The sequence below is a fragment of the Spinacia oleracea genome, chromosome 4 (genome assembly GCF_020520425.1).
Source record: "Spinacia oleracea cultivar Varoflay chromosome 4, BTI_SOV_V1, whole genome shotgun sequence".
In the NCBI taxonomy this organism is placed as follows: domain Eukaryota; kingdom Viridiplantae; phylum Streptophyta; class Magnoliopsida; order Caryophyllales; family Amaranthaceae; genus Spinacia; species Spinacia oleracea.
Window position 1 is genome coordinate 165,834,293 of NC_079490.1, and position 6,783 is coordinate 165,841,075.

Genomic DNA, 6,783 nt, shown 5'->3' on the forward strand with positions numbered 1-6,783 from the left:
TTCAGCTCACTTGATCTCACTGAATTTATTAACTTGTTAATTAATACTGAACCGCATTTATTAGACTTAACATAGAATGCATACTTGGACCAAGGGCATTATTTCCTTCATGAACCACTCCAGCTGCATGGCGTGGTCAGAATTCTCTCTGTCAACGGGGCTAACCCGCGACATCGAAGGATCCGGCTTCACGAACCACTTCGGAGGCGAAAAATAGTGAGGGTGCCTCGGATCCACAGGAACACGGACTAGCAACCATTGAACCTTCCACCCATGGACCGAAGAGACGTACGGAAAGGAAGTCATATAAAGGTCCTCGCCTTTCCGCTTGTTTTTGTTATTTATGGCCCACCAGCCGGCCTCAGCATTTGCGTTCCTAACAAGCTCGTGCATCTCTTTGAAAACCTCGATCGACGGCTCATAGCCGAGGTAGTCACACATCCAGCGGTACCCCACAATATGACGCATAGACTTTGGCGTCAGCTGGCCCAAAGAAACGTTGTATTCCTCCAACACACGAGCGATAAACGGATCCAAAGGGAACCGAAGCCCGTAGTCGAAATGATGGAGGTACACAACAATGTACTCCGGAGGAAAACGAGTCACCCTCGCATTCTTCTGCGTCGGAAGCTCGCACCAGTAGCCCAAGGCATGCTGAATGCCATACAAATCTTCGGCGAGCCGATGATACGTTCCTTGCTTGGCTTCCACCAACCACTTCCCACCAACAGCCACACCATCCGGGCCCGCTATCTCGGATTTGTCCTCAAACAGACAAGCAAGCCTCCCCAAGGGGTCAGCCTCCTCCCACCGCCTCGGAAAGAATGGGCGAATGGGAAAGTGGCCCGTCGCACCAGCCCCTCGGCTCGATTCAGCACGATTTTCATTTCCCGAGCCCCCTTCAGCATTAACCTCGGGAGACGTTGATCTAGGCCCTTCGGAAGCAACCTTATTCTCCTCCTCACCACTAGAGGAGGACACCACACCGGATTTCTTCTTCTACCTTCCCCCAGCCATGGCAAAGTGGGGAAGCGCCGAGGATACACAGAAAAGAGTAGAGGTAAAAAGAAGTGAAAACAAAAGGAAATTACCTCTCCGGAAGCGGAAAATGCCGATGAAACAAATGAAGTCAGGCCCGAGGCAGATTCGCAGAAAATATGCAAAGATATGAAGAAAACACCAAATGGAATCACCGGAATTCTTAAGAAGTATGGAGAACGTTTGAGCGAATAAAGTTCGAAATGAGGAAAGAAGTGCGGTATTTATAGGCCACGTTCTGAAAACCGCCCAACTTCCGCCCCTTAACACTTGTCATCCGTTCGCGAATTCAAACCACTCTCTTTTCAAAAAAAGAGAGGGAACCTTTGGACTTCTTACAGCTGGAAACCCACCCATTTAATTCCAAATGGAATGGGTCTGGGGGGCATGTTGTTTGGGCTCCCAATTGAATATCAATTGGGCCACTAAGTCCAAAGCCCAATGGCTCAATTCAAACAACCTCGAACCTGCCACCACCACTAAGGCTATTCAGCCATCAACCAAGGCCCAAGGCCCAATAGAAATAACGGTTTTTTCATGAAATGCCCCCGAGGTTTGCAAAAACGCACCAAATACCCTCGCGTCTTTTGAATCACACAATATACCCCTATTTTTTCCCAAGTTTGCACCAAATACCCCTAAACCGACCTTCCGTTAGTCCTCCGTTAAGTCGTGTTTATAATTCACAGAATACCCCTATTTATAAATTTATTGCACAATATACACCTATTTTGAAACTAAGTTGCACCAAATACGCAAAATGCTTTTAAACTGCAGAATTTAATTTCCACAAAGCGTTCACCTAATTAATCAAATTAATCAACCAAAAAGTTAAACCTAAAACATGAAATAGAAGTAATAATCAAAGAAAATTGAGATGCTCAAACAACAAATCCAATAAGAAATTGATTGAATTGAACTTGATGCAACTGTTCGAGGAACTTGATAGGCAACTGGTTGATTCATTGTGGAACACTTGTTACAACAAGCCTTCTTTGCTTAGGGAGAAATGTCTTCTTGTACTTGCCAAGATTTACCTCCACCTGATGTTGCCAGCAAACACTTTGAACCTCCTCTTCGAGCTTGGGCTGCGAAACGTGAACCTAAGAAACCTTCTGAGCGAAAAGAAATGCATAAACAAATGCATACTAGTCATACACATTCTTGCAGCAGGTGCGGCACTGCAACACACAAAAAAGTACCATTAGCACCAACCTCAAGCATCTACTGAAAGCCTCACAGCAGGTTCTATCTTGTACAAAATTTTCACGAAGGTATTATTCTGATATAAACAAATATTCTCTTGCAACATAAGAGAAATCAAGCTCAAAGAATCATCAAAATTAGTCTCAATAATTCGGTAGTTCCATATTGGTTCAATTTTATTGAACTTAACAATATCCACCCACTATTCTTTAAACTTTGCATATTGATCAGTTATAAAGTCAGTCCGATCAACATATTTTCTCATACACATGTAATTAACAACCCAACTTTTAGCCTTATCAAACATGTGTTGTGAAGCCAAGTAGCTAACTCTACTATTTCATCTTCAGGAATATAGCAAAGGTTCAAGAGTGCTCATATACATCCATGAACCTACAGCTATTACCTGTTCATTTGGGGGAGAAAAAGTAGCCTTGGGTGTAGCTAGAGCAGTGTATAATGGAAATTGCACTCCCCCAGTCATCTACTGAGCTACAGAATCACAGGTCACCGTAAGAAGTGCAATTTTTCATGAACAAAACTAATTCAACCCTTGTTCACAGAAATGAGAATACCGAAACTCCAAATTTGGAACCATAGTTGAAAACCCAAAAACAATTCTCTCACTCTCCTCAAATAACGTTCCTTAAATACATTAATTCAATGAAAATTGATGAATTTTCAACCAACTAAACAATGAGACGAACTTGAAGCAATTTACTCTAATAGTCTATCACTTCCACCGACAACAACAACAACCAGAAAATTGACAGCAACAACAACAATGGCAAGAAAAAACAACAACAATCAACACTGAAATCAATAAATAGCAGCAAATGGATTATGTTTTGATTCGAAAAAAACAATAAATTTACTCTAATAGTCCATCAATTCCCAACAACAACAACCAGAAAATTGAAAACAATAACAACAAAAACCAACAACAATGACGGCAACAACATTCAACACAAATCAATAAATGCAATTCCAATCTAGTCAAGGAGAGAAGGAGAGAGTGGAACCTCACGACGGGCAAATTCGACAGCGGCGAATAAGGACGTCGGAAAGGGGAAGGAGAGGATCGACTTTCGTCGACGGTCAGAGAGCAGGAGTCGGACGCCGCCGGCGACCAGAGAGCAGGAGGAAGAACATCGGAGAGGAGAGAGAAAGAGAAAGAGAAAGAAGTTGAGATATTTTTTTTTTTTTTGGAATTTATGTCGAAAATTACGTATTAAGGGTAAAATAGTAAAACACGACTAACGGCAGACTAACGCCGTTAACTCAAAGGTGCATCTCATGAACAGTACGCAAAAATAGGGGTATATTATGTGATTCAAAAGACGCGAGGGTATTTGGTGTGTTTTTGCAAACCTCGGGGGCATTTCATGAAAAAACCGAATGACCTATGGGCATTTATTATGCAAACACTATAAATAGGCCGCCAAGGCTCAAACCTCAAGGTACGTCCAATTTATTGTCTTAAGACTACTCTCTAGAGAATTTCTCTCTCTAGAATCCGAGCATTGTTCTTACTTAGGCATCGGAGGGGCTTTCCTCGGAAACACCCCCGAGGCTAGTGACATTGTCTTTGTGTAGGTAAATTCGGACAACAATCATTCAAGCTAACAAGATCTTCAACACACTCAACATGGCCTTCATTCGAAGCCCATTGTTCCATCCGCTTCAACACCGGAACACCAAGTTTACATAAATAAAAAATTACTCCCTCCGTATTTATTTAAGAGATACACTTGGTCGGGCACGTGTATTAAGAAAAATAATTGAATTAAATAAAGTAATAAAACAAGTGGGGTGAAGTAGATATTTTAATAAGTAAAACAAGTGGGGACCATGTCGTTTTAGGGGATGGGGGGTGGGGATGGGGTGTAGATGGATTATTTAATTAGATGGTGGGGTTGATAAGTTACTAAAAATGGCAAGTGTATCTCTTAAATAAATACGGCCGGAAAAAGCAAGTGTATCTCTTAAATAAATACAGAGGGAGTACCAGAAAGTAAGTTGGAAAAAAAAAGCTATAATAATATTATTGAAATTTGTTCCCCTAAAAAAAAGCTATTAAGAAGATCCTTATAATGAGAAGAGATCATACTGTGAACTATAAAGAGATCTAAGGGCTCTAATTTCCTTCTGCCAAAAAAAAAAAAGCTCTAATTTCCCTGCTCCATTAATGACAAAGCTGTGAATAAGACTAAATCGCAAAACCAATGGACCGACAAGATTAGATCATATTTTACATCAATGGACGGACAAGATTTATTATTTACATCAAGTGAGAGATGCAAATTATTTTCCTTCCTCCCAATTTCCAGAACTTTCAATAAAGCTTCATTTTCTCTCTCCTCTCAAGCTTGGCATTCATCAGTTCATCCATTCACTAGTAGAAAAAACATAATTTGAAGCGCGCGTAAAAAGGGTTTTTGGAAAGATTTTTGAGCGGTGTAATTGTGATTTGTGAGGGCTGCAAATAATTGACTTTTATTTTCAGCAAACAAAAACGTTGGAAAAAGACATTAATGACAACGCGCTGTGTTTCACGCGCGCTGCAAAAAGTGTATTATTCACAACCTTTTGCAATACGCGGGCGTTACATAAGCGATTTTCAAAGGCAAATTTCTGACACTATTCACAACATTCACTTAACAGTGCGCATTGTAAATAGTACATTTATTTTACAAAAAAAAAAAGTACCGCAGAACGATGCATTATTACTAGGTACTAGCCTCTATAAAAAAATTTAGCACAAACATTCAACATAACGTACATAATAGTAAAAATGGGAGCCGGAGTTTAACTACAGGTAACATAAACATAAAAATACCACATCAAATCCCAAAACGTTGCGGGACTAGACGACCATCAAAAAGAAAAAACAAATTATCGGACCTGATAATGATTCTACGGCAACAACTGCCTTCCCCTTCTTCTGGATCCTGAGTGAACTGCAGGAATATCAACTAGGGCCTTGAAAGAGTCATGTGGACCATCATATTTTCACCTGCCAACATAGTCAATGTCTTACAAATTTCTCAACACACTATAGTTTTCAGAAACTATGAGCTAGTTTATGTGAGACCACACTAGATAAGAGAAACAACCAATTCTACCTCAATGACTGGTTATATGCATCAGGATTTTTAGCAAGATATTTCATAGACTTGGCAACCGTATCAATATCCTCCAGCTCTTTTATATGCATCACTGATCCAGGGCAAGGAGCAAAGTCTTGAATATTTGGAGCACCAACAACAATAGGATTGTTCCTACAACAACAGGAGCAGTCTCTAGTTATATTAAGTATGAAAAAAATATGAATAACAAATCATGATTTTCTTACACTCACTACATTGTTTTATATCCTCTTCATCATTTGTTGAGACTAAATATTAAAAGAATAAAAAGGTCAAACATACTACTCAAAAGCAGCCATCAAAGCCCTAAGCCCAGACACATCAATCAGATTATCACTACTTCATCATCTATACAATATCGATTTATAACCCACATGACAAAGCACCAACTAGTCTTAAAGAGGCTATTGACCAGCTAATACAAGTACACACCAAAAGGTTTTGGAGGCAAGTATGCAACCCATGCTATGATTTCACTATTAGAGTATTAGCTCAATATGGGAAATCCCATTGTGAGAGCACAGTTATATGTGAGGTACTTGTGCCAAAATCAATATAAGGTGTGACAATCAGTTTCCACTAAATATCCACCAACAAGTGACTATTGCACACCTCCAAGTGCCAAGCTAAATCTGTAAGTCTGTAACGCTTCAATGTTTCAACATTGTCAACTGAAATGTCAATGAACAAAATAATTTTAACTAACGTTTCAACAATAGGATGGTAATATAAATAAATAAAAAAGATGATGGTGAATTTGAAATCTATAAGATCTATACTGATGGAGTGATGGGATAAAAAAGCCAGTATAGCTTAGAGTTTTATAGTCATCTAGCATTCTAGCATAAAACATTCTCTAGTATCTAGAAATCAATTTGTGACACCAATGAGGTCAATGACAAAAGAATATGCACAACCACCACCGTCAATGAATTCATCAAAATCAGCATCAGACTGTTCCAGAGCATACATGAATTCATCCTATCACCCTTATGCAGATTTTAAAAAGAAGAATTTTAAAAGGTAGCAGACTGAGGTTCAAGAAATCATGGAAAATCACTGAGCTTTTCCCAGTATTTTATCTTTCGAAGTGTTATTAATCATCCAATGAACAATACTGTTTGGGCTCCCAATTGAATATCAATTGGGCCACTAAGTTCAAAGCCCAATGCTCAAAACAACAACATCAAACCCACTACACTCCAAAAGGGCTATTCAGCCATCAACCAAGGCCCATGGCCCAAAAGCAATAAATGACCTAGGGGCATTTATTATGCAAACACTATAAATAGGCCGCCAAGGCTCACACCTCAAGGTACGTCCAATTTATCGCCTTAAGACTACTCTTCTAGAGAACTTCTCTCTAGAATCCGAGCATCATTCTTACTTA

The 6,783-nt window shown here is 39.7% G+C and overlaps 1 long non-coding RNA gene across 1 annotated transcript; it reads right to left on the bottom strand.

Moving 5' to 3' along the window:
- Positions 1–1,780: 1,780 nt before the first annotated feature.
- LOC130459420 (uncharacterized) lies at positions 1,781–3,642 on the bottom strand. The gene is made up of 2 exons (XR_008918807.1): positions 3,267–3,642; positions 1,781–2,219 (listed from the first exon to the last, which is right to left on the bottom strand). It is a non-coding gene; the product is annotated as an uncharacterized lncRNA (long non-coding RNA).
- Positions 3,643–6,783: the final 3,141 nt, after the last annotated feature.